General features: G+C 49.3%; 1 protein-coding gene across 1 annotated transcript in view; it reads left to right on the forward strand.

Annotated features, from left to right (window-relative positions):
- The first annotated feature begins 1,748 nt into the window (after positions 1–1,748).
- BCORL1 (BCL6 corepressor like 1) overlaps positions 1,749–13,926 on the forward strand; it is a 125,066-nt gene continuing 112,888 nt past the window's right edge. The window contains exon 1 of the mRNA XM_066581420.1: positions 1,749–1,834. The gene's annotated coding sequence lies outside the window, so the exon portion shown is untranslated. The remainder of the gene's footprint in view (positions 1,835–13,926) is intronic.

The raw sequence follows: 13,926 nt of genomic DNA on the forward strand, positions 1-13,926 counted from the left end.
AGTGCAGATATGCGCCAAACTATGCAGCATGTTTTGCGTATTTCAGATTTCATGCTTTGACTGCGTTCACACGGGACGGAGTGTCCACAGGGACTGTCCGCAGCATGAATTCTACAGCGCAAAATCCCATCCGTCCCGTGTGAAGATGGCCTCCAGGTGAAGGGGGGGGGGGGGGGTCTGCGTCAAAAGCTGCATCAGCGGTTTGCATTTTGACACGGTTTTTTTATGCAGATTTTGGTGTGGATTTCCGCTGGAGATAATCTGCACTAATTCTGCTTCGCGTGAAGTACCCGTAAGCTACAAATGTCCAACACGTCCATACCTGCTGGCTTGTGTGTGATTCGTCACATGATTTGGGGTCAGTGATCAACTATGTCACCAAGATCAGACTGGTGAGGGTCTGACATTCGTATGCCCACTAATCAGCTGTCTGAATTGGCCATCACTCATGTGGGCACCAGGCCTCTCCACTGCCTACTAAACAGTGCTGTACGTTGTATAGTGGCCGTGCCTGGTATAGCAGTTCAGTCCCGTTCACATGCGCTGCTCTTTGGCCACATGAGCTCACAGAAGAAGCAGCCAGTACTTATTATTTTCCAGGACTAGGATATTAATGACCTATCCTCAGGATCAGATCGGTGGGGGTCTGTCGCCTGGGACCCCCTACTGATAACTGATCGAAGCAGACGCAGCGCTCAGTTAATGACATTGGATCGCCTGGTTCCACTGATTGTTGTCATTACAAAGGTACAGTATTGGGGCTCATGTAGATGGACATATGACATATGTGATGGAGCCTCCACGGTCTGTTCATGTCGGCCGGATTCGCAGCAGACTTAAACACCCACAGTTGCAGATTTACAGATCGGCTGCGTATTTTCTGCATGGAAAATCTCCGGCTGAAATCTACTCTCCAAATTCGCAGTTATTGTGGCAGATTTTGGCCTCTCCATCTAAGGGTCTGTCCACAGGGAACGGACTGTGCAGCGGACATTACATAGCGGATCCACAGTGCAAAATCCGCACCATTTGACTAAGATTTTTTAATGCAAATTTTGGTGCCGAATTGGCCCCCTCATTGGAAAAACTAGAATTTGCACCAAAAATCCGGTGCTATAATTAACAGCTGAGGCCCTAAATCTGCTCCACAGGACAATTTCCGCAGCGTGTGACAAGATCTCAAAAATCTTCTCCACTTTATTGCTACTGTAAATGCTGACAGGTTCCCTTACGGCAGCCATACACATCAGATTAATGTTATCCGACCCTCTGATCTGTGTATGGGGGTGTCCTGACTCACCTGGCATCTCCGATATTGGGGAACGGAGGGATCGGGCATGTTGGATTCCAGCTCAACTGATCTTTTTGTTCTCAAGGGAGATGAGTCCCCACCAGCGGCTTATTTCCTTGCCCCTATTTAGAACACGTGGATCTGGGTAGCAATATCCGTCAGCCAAGTTGGCATCACCTGGCAGCTGTGTAGTGTGCACGCTCAGCTGTACGCCAGCAAGCACCAAATTTGTTGCAGAAATGCGGCCATTCCATAGATCTGACTCTGGCTTGCAGGAATCCCCAAGTAGATATGTCCTTCCGGATGCCGCTGACCTCATCTACCAGGACCCAAGTGGTAGAGACATCAGTGGGCCTTGATTGCTGCGCTCCTGTCACTCTCCCCTGATGATAATGATATGAGGGGTCCCTGATGTTTTTCCTTACAGGGACTTACATTCTGCTTCATTTTTTTTTAGGCTGACAAGTGCAAAGATTTCATCAGTCCTGATTTTAGGAACTGGAAGGAGGCGGAGCTTCAAGGAGAACTGCAGGTGCGGTGAAGGTCAGTTGGGGACATTTACTAATGATAATACTCTTATTTTCCACACAACTTGCATACGTGACATCATGACAAGACTTTTATGAGAGAAGAAAATGTAGTGAAGCTTAAAGGGGGTTTCTGGGACTATATTATTGCTCCCTCATTCTCAGGACAGTTCCTCAATAGTTCCCACAGGCAGAAAACCGCAGCAGATTACCAGGAAAACTGCAGCGAACAAATCCACATCTAAATTATGCAGAATTGCCGCTGTTTTTTTTTTTTGCAGATCCGCTGAGGATTTTGACTTTTGTATCACGAGGGTTGATATCGGCCCTATAAACAGCAGCGCTGCGGCTTCCCTGCTGATGAAGGACATGTTCCCCTCCGTGTGGCTTGTACTGCAAATGCGGCAGAATTTCAGCAGCAAAATCCGTTGAGGAGATTCAACAGCGTTCGCGCTACACGTGAATCCGGCTTAGGCCGCCTGCAGACGGGCGAGTCGGATCCGGCGGCGAGGATTCTCGCCGCGGGACCCGACCCGAGCGCCTGCAGGGACCAGCGCGTACTCACCCGCACCCCACAGCTCCGCCTCTTTCATGTCCCGGCTGCTCGGCACATGCGCAGACCGGAGCCGGCGCCGGGTGAGTGACGTTTCTGTGCGGGGCTCTGCGAGCCCTGCACAGAAATAAGATATGCCGCGGTTTGTTTGCCGCGCGAGATTTCACGTGGCCGTCTGCTTAGGATTGCGTTTGGTAACGCAATCCTATGCAGGCTTCCAGCGGCGAAAATTCCTTGGGAAATCCGGCTGCGGAATTTCCGCCCGTGTGCAGGGGGCCTTAATCATTACATAATAAAACCTACTAATACACTTTTGTGGTTCAAATTCACCATTTTCAAGATCTCTTCTTGCTGTCAGTGAATGGGAACAAACTTTTTAGTTTTTTTAAATTCAAGGCTGAAAATCTGTAAAAATCTACTACTTCCCACCGCTGAGGGTTTGTTACAGTTTCATCCACTCTAGGCCATCCTATGAGTGAAACTGTCTGGACTCCATGCTTATACAGCCACTTGCGTAGATGTTCATAGCCTCATAGTTCTATAATGGGGCCGTATGCTGTCTGTGGAGTAACACGGAAAGTACATGGCGCCGAATACGAAGGGGTACGTTCACACAGCGGAATCTGCAACGATTCTGCGTCCATTCCATTCAATGGTAATAGGTTTTTTTCTGTATGCAAATTTCCAGTCTGTATGCGGAACAAATAAGGGAGTTGTCGGTGCGGATTCCGGGCCGTCCATGCAGATTTGCTCATGGAAAAGGATATGCCGCAGCAGAGATCCACGGCGAAGCTGCAGACTTCTGCTACGGCCTCTAGAATCTGCCCTTGTACACGGAGGAGGGGGCCGCCGCCTCGGGACTCCACCAGCTGCTCGTCTGTCCCCTTCCGGCACGGCTCCTGCGGGAGAGGAGGGCAGTGTGACCCACAACCCAGTCCCATATTTGCTAATGCCGCGGTAACTCATGGCAGAATCATGCCACCCACGGTGAGTGGGGATGGTACTAGCCTGCCCCTCCCCCTCTCTAAGTGCTGCCCGTATAGAACATTTGCCTGGCAGAAGATAAAGCAGATAATGTCCACGCTGCCTGTAGTTCTGTATGGCAGCCGTATATCCACCCCAGGAAGCGTTGCAGCGACTGCTATCTGTCTGTGAGACGAAGTCAAATCTTTCTTACTTTGCCTGATGAATAAAAAGGGTCATTGGCCTTTTAGTGTTCTGTCCCTTTAAGCAGTTGTTGGGGGTAAATAAGGACCCCCAGAGCTTTATCATCAGTGTTCATTGTCCTTCCTTTAAAAAGCAGGGTCAGGTAAAGTGGTCCGGGAGTGGTGCTGACGGGCGGACGTGTGAGGAGATCTTGTAATATCCCTTTGTAATAAGTTGTTGCGTCGCTTCTTGTTTGCCCCCCCCCCCCCCGGACTGACCATAATTTGTGGCCCCTTTATCCCTTTATGAGCAGGTGGGTATTTGGTCAATAACTCTTTGCTGCCTTCTTGAAAGAAAACTGTTCAGTTCGAGTGACCCTCTGTTAGGGCATTTTCAGTGGGAAGTTTTTGATTGGGACCTCTAATAAGCTGGAGTGGTGGGATGCTGCAGTCAGGTCTATGGACCCATTATTAGCTAGAGTGGAGGGCCGCTGCAGTCAGGTCTACGGACCCCCTATTAGCTGGAGTGGTGGGCTGCTGGAGTCAGGTCTATGGACCCCCTTATTAGCTGGAGTGGTGGGCTGCTGCAGTCAGGTCTAAGGACCCCCTTATTAGCTGGAGTGGTGGGCTGCTGCAGTCAGGTCTATTTACCCTCTATTAGCTAGAGTGGTGGGATGCTGCAGTCAGGTCTATGGACCCCTTATTAGCTAGAGTAGTGTGATGCTGCAGTCAGATCTATGGACCCCCTATTAGCTGGAGTGGAGGGCTGCTGCAGTCAGGTCTAAGGACCCCCTTATTAGCTGGAGTGAAGGGCCGCTGCAGTCAGGTCTACGGACCCCCTATTTGCTGGAGTGGAGGGCTGCTGGAGTCAGGTCTATGGACCCCCTATTTGCTGGAGTGGAGGGCTGTTGGAATCACGTCTATGGACCCCCTATTAGCTGGAGTGGTGGGCCACTGCAGTCAGGTCTACGGACCCCCTATTAGCTGGAGTAGAGGGCCGCTGGAATCACGTCTATGGACCCTCTATTAGCTGGAGTGTAGGGCTGCTGCAGTCAGATCTATGGACCCCCTATTAGCTGGAGTGGAGGGCTGCTGCAGTCAGGCCTACGGACCCTCTATTAGCTGGAGTGGAGGGCTGTTGGAATCACGTCTATGGACCCTCAATTAGCTGGAGTGGAGGGACACTGCAGTCAGGTCTATGAACCCCCTATTAGCAGGAGTGGAGGGCTGCTGCAGTCAGATCTATGGACCCCCTATTAGCAGGAGTGGAGGGCCGCTGCAGTCAGGTCTATGGACCCCTTATTAGCTAGAATGGTGGGATGCTGCAGTCAGGTCTATGGACCCCCTATTAGCTGGAGTGGAGGGCCGCTGCAGTCAGGTCTACGGACCCCCTATTTGCTGGAGTGGAGGGCTGCTGGAGTCAGGTCTATGGACCCCCCTATTAGCTGGAGTGTAGGGCTGCTGCAGTCAGGTCTATGGACCCCTTATTAGCTAGAATGGTGGGATGCTGCAGTCAGGTCTATGGACCCCCTATTAGCTGGAGTGGAGGGCCGCTGCAGTCAGGTCTATGGACCCCCTATTTGCTGGAGTGGAGGGCCACTGGAGTCAGGTCTATGGACCCCCCTATTAGCTGGAGTGTAGGGCTGCTGCAGTCAGGACTATGAACCCCCTATTTGCTGGAGTGGAGGGCCGCTGGAGTCAGGTCTATGGACCCCCCCCCCCCCCTATTAGCTAGAGTGGTGGGCCGTTGTAGTCAGGTGTATGGACCTCCTATTAGCTGGAGTGGAGGGCCGCTGGAGTCAGGTCTATGGACCCCCCTATTAGCTGGAGTGGAGGGCTGTTGGAGTCACGTCTATGGACTCCCTATTAGCTGGAGTGGAGGGCTGCTGCAGTCAGGTCTACAGACCCCCTATTACCCTGTTTCCCTGAAAATAAGACCTAGCATGATTTTCCAGAATTTTTGAAGATGCAAAATGATTTTTCAGGCTTTTTGAGGATCCTTAAATATAAGCCCTACTCCAAAATTAAGCCCTGCTAACAGTTAATTTAAAAAAGTCAATTTAAATAGTGTCTAGGCAGCTATACATGTAAAAAAGTTAAACCTTTTTGAACAAAAATTAATATAAGACACTGTCTTATTTTCGGGGAAACACGGTAGCTAGTGCTAGTGGGATGGACCACTGATTTCAGTGCTGTGTGTGTCGTCCTTCATTCCCCAATATTCAGCTCCGCTTTATGCTACTAACTATACCTGATTACTGGGGACCCTATAAAATTAACAAGTTGTGGGGTCACCTCGCAAAACTAGTGGGGAGCAACAAGCTGTGATGTAGCTTCCTGTGACCAGGCCAGGGGACAGATGGGGACCAGATGTACCCGGCTTGGTGACAACAGTAGCCGTGTGACGTCCTGATGGCCCAGATATACGCCATTATTGCCCGGTCCCCCTCCATTTATCGACAACTCATGGTATTTGCTGCATCGATCGTGTCATTCACATGTATATAGTATTCTGTGCGGATGCAAACCTGGAAATCCATGCAGATGTGACACTTGTAACAGCTGAGGGTTTGCTGCATTTGGGACAGTATAGACAATCCTTTGTGGTCTGAAAGTAGCAGCACCGATGGCTCTCCTGTCCGTCTCCATTCACTGACTACAAGCAGAGATCATGAGAGTAGCGAGGAACTCAAAGACTAAGTATAGTAGAAAGTTTCAAACTGCGGTTGCATATTTAAGGGAATGTATCACAAAGATGGCCGTAGCGCTTCTCTGACAACCTGCTTACACTGTATTGGTGGTGCGTGGGCAGCCTTCAGGCAGTGCATGCCTCTGATTGGTCAGCGCTGTTCATATGACCCTCTCTGGCCAATCAAAGCAGAGTGTAGTGTCTTCAACAAACAATGCATTACCAATACACAGTGTGTATCAAGTAGTCAGAGAAGCGCTGCGGCCATCTTTGACAGTGAACGGGGGGGTCACTTTAAGTATTTCTTTAGTATTGCCGTTTTGAGTCCCCCACACCCCCCCCCTTCCCCATTAGTAATCGGTTAGATCACCTAGCACTTGGTAAATTGTTGACCATGCGGGAATGGACCTACCAAAATAGGGCTGATCCCTTACAGCAAGACGGAGGCTGGAAGCAGCGATACTAAACCCCCCTTAACCCTTAATTGGCAAAATCCTTTGGCTGTGGGGTCCTGACAGTATTAGATCCTCCCGTCCCGGTTAGGGGGCTAACGTCTGTCTGCAAATGGGGCCCTCTCACACGGACGGATTTTCTTTCTGTACTAAGTCTGTATTTTGCACTGTCTGAACACGGCCCATTGCATTGAATTGGTGTATTCAGACGAGTCTTTTACATGGACCAATGTTGCGCATAAAAAAGAATAAAAATCGCAGCGTGTCCTATTTTTCGTTTCTATTCATGGCCCAAAATCGCCCATTAGACCTCATTCACAGGGTTACGCAATTTTGGTCCATGAAAAGCGCACTGTTTTCGATGCGTGTATGTTTGTGGCCTACATTTACGCTGCCTTCATTTTAATTCCATTTTTACATGCGCGTAAAAAGAAAGCAAGAAGGCGCCAGTTGTGTCACAACCCCGGGAACCAGCGCAGTGGCCGTGGATGCTCATGCCCATTCACTGCTCTTTTATGCGTTTTTTTTTTCCCGTGCTAAAAATGTGCATCTGATTACACTAATTTATTAGAGTGCGTCTGTATCCGGTCTGTAAAAAAATATGGATTGAATATGGACATAAAATACGCTCGCATGATGAGACTTTGAAAGGCTATGGAAGAGTAAAAAACCGTAGCGAATATGCATTAACATCCGTGCGCGCCAGTCTATGTAGGTTGTAACAAAGCTGACATCACTTGGGCTTTCTGGCTTTATTTTTTTCTTGTGTGTATAAAATGGATGATACACGGATTTAACACTGACATAACCCCCCCACACGCACACGCAGCAAAAACGCATGCAACACGCAAGCAGTGAAAACAGTATATTTTTTGCGCACCACTATTGCATCTGCCCGTGTGAATGAGCCCTAGTATGCACATTTAACTCACAAGTAGTTACCATATTGTCCCTTTAGTCTTGGAGGATCTGCTTGTCCTCCTGTCCCGCTGCCCGACCCTCTGGTTTAAGGCTCAGCCAGTCGGAAGCACCCAGCGGCCTCATGGGCACCATGATCATTTTGTGGGTACAAATGGCAGCACTAGCTTCTCTCTGATAGAGTACACATAAAAATAGACTCCGTCCCTTTAATTTCTGCATGAGTGTCGTCCCCCTGGCTTCTCGTCTCTGAAGTCATCCGTCTGACCTTCTTCGCTCACTCATCTGGAGTCTCCCTGTAGATTGTCAGCTCTTTGTTCCAGCAGCATCTGTTGCGCATCACATAAATGCTGTATGATAATGATAATAGATCGGAGTCTCCCGGGCATGGTGTTGCGGCTGCAGCCTGCAGGAGACGTCCACCGTAGCCCCTCGTATAGATCCATTACAGCAGAGCTCGCAGACACAGCTCAGGTACAGGGATGTGTAGCGGGTGGTACAGAAGCACACAGCAAGCAGTCAATCACGTTGCTTCTTCTCACCCCTTCCGCTATGTAGAGGAACAGTCGGCTCCTCACCATCACCAGTTTAAAGGGGTTTTCCAGCAAATATTATGGGGGACTCTTCCTCACAATAGGTCATCAGATTGGCTGCAGTCTACCGCTTGGTGCCAGGCCGGTCAGCGCTGTAGGGGTAAAAACCGGAAGGTGCTGCTCCGACCCCCGTGAAGTGGCCGGCGCCTGTAATTGCAGGCTGTGGTACTGTTAAATTGAATGACCTCTTCGCCGGCCACTACATGGCGGTTGGATCGGCAGCTTCTGCTTCCTACCTCTAACAGCAGGTGCCCGGTCGGCTGATCGGCAGCGAACCCGCCAATCAATTATTGATAACCATAGTTTCTGTGTTTTTAATAGATCCGATACCTAGATCTGTCAAAAAAAACGGCCGGTTTCTATCAGTTTGTTTCCTTTTGTTCCATTCACATCTGTTTTTATTGGAATCGTTTTGTGTTCTTCTACTCATTTAAAAATGGATCCGCTTAATGACATCAAAAATGGAACCAATGAAACCTCTCCGTTCGGTTCCGTCTTCCACTGACTTTCACGTACAAAAAAAAAACCACGTGTCCTTTCTGTTTCACTTACCGTAGTCTGGAGTATTAGTAGTCCGGAGCCGAGCGGCCAGAACATCGCACTGACATAAGTGGGAAGTAAAACCGAACCGTTTTTTTCTATTTTGCTGCTCCTCTGAAGAAACAGCAGAACAGAAATCCACCCCTCCGTTGTGAACGCCCCATGCAATCGCCGCACTAGCCGCCGGCCCGCAGCGTGTGATGCAGTGTTTTATGCACGGGTTCAATGAAATCAAATAGTGATTGTTGGATGACTGAAGTGCTAACATTTACCATTCACTTCTGTCCGGCCGTACCCGCAGTCAGCTGTAGCCCTGCTGCAGGCCGGCTTCACACGGCCGAATTTGCACACATATTTTCAATATATAGAGAATAGAATCCATTGCTTTAGATGGGTCCATTCACATTTCCGTATTTTGCGCGTGCATTTTGGTCACACCAAAAAATCCATCTATTTTTCTGCATATTTGCGCACCCAAGGTCCCCATAGAAGCCAATGGAGGGTATGCAAAGGCACGTGCAGTACGCGAGGAGATGCGTGAAACACTGCATAATTGTGCTGGAAAAAGCACATCCAGAACTAACTAACCATACGCGTCTTTGTTTACCGCACACAAATGAAAATGCCTTGTGGACGCAAAAAGTACAATACAATACGCTGAATCGCGGGCATAAAGCATCATGCATCCTGCAGATACAGCCGCCTTACAGAGTTGCATACGCTGTGCTGATGAAGCGCCGTCTCCACCGCTCGCTCGCCTTGTACAGCTGTGGTCACGCTTGGGGTTGGGTGCGTTCTTGCAGCGCAGCCAGAATCCGCATGCGTTGTTGGAAGCGCCCGTGGCTTCTAGACGCTCAGCTGGTTGGTAACAATGTGCAGTTGGTAAAATAATGTTTAAAAAGCAAATCTCTTTTTAGTGGTTTTGTCTAGTTATAAAATACATGTGACCTGCGTCCTTCACGTAGAAGTTGTATCGGGGTGTCACATCTAGTAATGCTATCGATAAGTGATGGGACTGAGCAATCACCAAAATCCACACCTTATCCTTTAGATGGACTTGTGCGTATGGCGCCTGGTCCGCGCTGAAGTATTGGGTACAGCTTTGCCCCTTCATAGCACTCTGAAGTGCCACCAGAGAGTCGGGATGAGTGCCTCTTGGAAGCAGTATTTGGGGCCGGGGAAGAGCGCATGGAACAAGCTGTTCTCTCTGGTTGCATCCTCTATGTCAGTCCCTGAAGGACTTTGTAGAAGTGTAACTATTAGAGCTTCCCCCAGCGGCCGGCTCTACCCCAACTACTAGGGAGAGGAATCCTCATTATTGGATGCAGACATCGTAAGAATCAGTATAGATGGCGGTGATCCCAATGTCACTGTACGTCTCCAACCGCAAATAAACAAGAGAAAATTACGTAAGTAATGTGAAAATCCAATACAGTCCCAATAGCGACCATCAGAACCTGAAGCGCATTTCATACCACATTTGTCATGGAGGCACCTGAGGCATAGATCTGTATAACCACTGATGGCCCCTTTATTAGAGCTCCGGGGGTGTCAAGATTGGCCTTGTATGGACATTCTCCCCGTGAACCGGAGCATAAAATCACGTGACAAGTTTTCCGTGGCTCCACATTAGATGGGAGAATCCAGCGATCTCCCCGGCCATCGGGGCTGGACTAGCCTGGGCTGTCACTGCCAACCACGGGGTTTTGTTGTGTAACGGTGTGGAGAGTACACCGAGAATGGTGCGATCGAGGAAAACATCCAGCGAAAGGGGATCCTGCGAAAGGAAACAACTCATCACTGAAAGTCAGAAGAAGCCAAATACAAGGCCGGTGCTCCAACGAACATGATGAAGGCACAACTGGCAAAGGATGGTATAACAGCAGGCGACCAGTTCCAGCGCCCTTGTGTCTAAGAAAACAGGCGAGACTCCAGCGGGCAAAAGAGCGCAAAATTTGTATCACTGAGCAGCGAATAAACATCTCCTGGTCAGATGGATCCAGATTTCTGTTGCCCCGTGATGATGGGAGGTCAGAATTTGGCGCAAGCAGCATGAACCGATGACCCCTTCCTATCAGCTGGTGGAGATGCAGTAATGGTGAGGGGAAGGTTTTCTTGGCGCACCCTCTGATGTCTGTGGATGGACACCATAATGAATTGCTCTCTTTCTGACGATCAGATGGGGCTCAACATGCTACTAGATGGGGGATCCCATCTAAATAAAGGGGGCGTTCAGTGTTGATGTACTGGGGACCTCTTACAAGCAGAATATTACCATAAAAGGTAAAAACATCCCCACTTTTTACCAATTTGAGGTGAACTCACAAAGTTGTTTAGCTTCTAAATATTTTAGCATGATTACTGAAAGCAGAATGTGGCACATCTGCACCCCTCCGGTGAGGACCGGCGGCAGGTGGGGAAGGGGGGTATTGCTGCTTGCCTCCTATGCAGATCAGGCCAACATTTGGCCATACAGAGATGAAGCAGACTTGGCAGATTAAAAGTATCATGGCCAAGTGAGGAGACTTATAAGGCTATGCATGCTCCTCTAGGAAATATATGCAAATAAGGAAGTTTGAAAAATACATCTACAGCGCCACCTATTGGATGAGGGGCAAACCCCCCGAAACAGCTGTCTGTGGGTTCTGGCTTGTGGTCAATTCCCAATCATTGTTATAAAGACGTGTTTAAAGGTCTGACATTATTTGCAGGAATGCTGCCATCCAATAGGTGGCAGTACAGAAGTATTGGTTCTCCAAGACAGTAACACTACACTGCAGGAGGTGGCCTGGAGCATGGCTGGGCTACGCTGGTCTGTACGTCGGGAGTAGAGATGAGCGAGCGTACTCGGAAAAGCACTACTCGCTCGAGTAATTTGCTTTATCCGAGTATCGCTGTGCTCGTCCCTGAAGATTCGGGTGCCGGCACGGAGCGGGGAGCTGCAGGGGAGAGCGGGGAGGAACGGATGGGAGATCTTTCTCTCCCTCTCTCCCGCCCGCTCTCCCCTGCTCCCCGCTGCGACTCACCTGTCAGCCACAGCGGCACCCGAATCTTCAGGGACGAGCACAGCGATACTCGGATAAAGCAAATTACTCGAGCGAGTAGTGCTTTTCCGAGTACGCTCGCTCATCTCTAGTCGGGAGTAATCCTGAACACCCCCAGCCACCACGTTCAGCCGGCCCAGGGCTGGTGGGGGCCAAAATGGGAGACCTCTGGGACCTGCACCTATCTGACTTTTATGACATATCCTGTGGATAAGCCATAAGAATCTGAGCCAGGAATACCCCTTTAAGGGTTGAGACCCCTCAAGATGATTTTGAAGGCTCAGCCAGCAGCCATACAGGCTAATATTCAAAGGGGCCATCCGCTCTTATCTTTGTAAAGCTCAGTCAAGTTGCAGAGCTTCCTAATACACTTTATCTGTCAATACTTTAGCACATTCAAAATCTCTGCATCTTGTCAGTGAATATGAACATGCATGGACATTCAGCGGCTGGGACCGAACTGATGGAAATGTTCATCACTGATTGTTCATTGATGGTTTAAAATATTGTGGTGCGGCCCTTAAAGTGTCCCCAATGTTACCCACACGCCCAGACGTTCCATCGGGCGTGGAGAGATGTAACTATATTCTGGGCGGTACAGTGGCCCAGGCAACCATTCAGCGCCCAGCGAATACCTTGCATGGGTCCTATTCTGACTAATCGGACACTTGCATGATACTCACTGGCTGCCGCATGGTCGCTGCCGCACCGCACAATCCGTTGCGGTGTCTCTCCAGGTTTGGTATGAAGATCGGACGGGACAGTAACATTGGTGTTCTAGTCAGCTGGACCTCATGGGTTCTTTTGTGGCCAGGTTGCCTAGTGGAACTCTGGATGTGTGCTCCAGTTGGACTAGTACAGTATGGCGCACTTATTCACATCCCCTTAAGACTTCCTTCACACATGGCAGACAATCCACTGCTGCAGATTTTGATTCAGGTTTTTATTTGGCTTTCACCCCTTTTATATGACAGGGAGAAATGTGCGCTGAAAATCCACAGCATAAATTGACGTGTTGCAGATTTCTAATCCGCGATTCTTCTCCAGCAACGTTTTTCAAAGTCTCAGAGTATTGTGTTACTATAATGCGCTGCGGCTTTTCCACAGCTACCTTCGCAGCATATCATACCCTACGGCGGTGTTCACACAGTATAATTACTGTCAGGACCGCTGCAGATTGATCTGATACTTAGCTGCAGAAGAAATGCGAATCTCAGGCTTGGCACACGTCTGCGGATCTGCATGTGGGTTTAACCCCAGTTGATGGGCCGATCTGCGTACGTCTACAATTGACGTCCATTTTTTTTCTGTGCCATGGATTTCAAACTCTGCACCATGTGAACTACGACACAGATTACTATAGCGTTCAATAAATGCCTAAATTGGCGCTGATCCCATACCGATTTTGTCAGGTAGTCCACATCAGAACCCAGGCTGAAAATCCGTCCTGTGAACGGGATCCAGCGGAGGAATGCTATACCTGCTTCGCCCTCCAGCAATCAGCGCAGACTGTGGTCAGGACTCAGACCTGTCATACAGGGAAGGGGGCAAGGAGGTGAACGCAGCTCTGCTGCTGCAGACAGGAGGCATTGTGCCGCCTCCTAGAAGGTTGTCCAGCAGTCGCCTGTTTTGGTGTCCCATCCCGCAGCTGTAATATAACAGATCTAGCTGGTTCTACCCGCTGCTGCATCATCTGCTGACATCACGGGGCAGCCGTGTCTTACATATCTGTACCTCTACAGCTAAATAATCACTAATAAATGCACAATCCTACTGAAAGAAATTGGACACCTGAGCAACAATCACAAGTCATATTTGTTTCCTATATTAATACTTAGTGGGGCTCCTGTGGCCCTCATGACATTGGATATACTTTCTACTAAGTTCTGATACACTTCAGCTGGGATTTCCCTCCCTTCATCCTACAAATGTCTGGCATGTTCTCGTGTCGTTCATATTTCCTGACCCGACATTCCTGTCCTTCCTAGAGATATTCAGTGGGTTCACGTTGAGACACTGTGCAGCTGGTCCAATGGTGGAACATCCATGTCCCCAAACTAGTGCAGACCAGCGTTGGATGTGTCACACGGCACGTTGTCTTGTTGGAAGTATGGCCGACCATTCCCAGAGTATTACCATAATGTCAGCAGCACATTATTGTCTGGAATGTCAGG

This window comes from Eleutherodactylus coqui, chromosome 10 (genome assembly GCF_035609145.1).
Source record: "Eleutherodactylus coqui strain aEleCoq1 chromosome 10, aEleCoq1.hap1, whole genome shotgun sequence".
Lineage (NCBI taxonomy): Eukaryota > Metazoa > Chordata > Amphibia > Anura > Eleutherodactylidae > Eleutherodactylus > Eleutherodactylus coqui.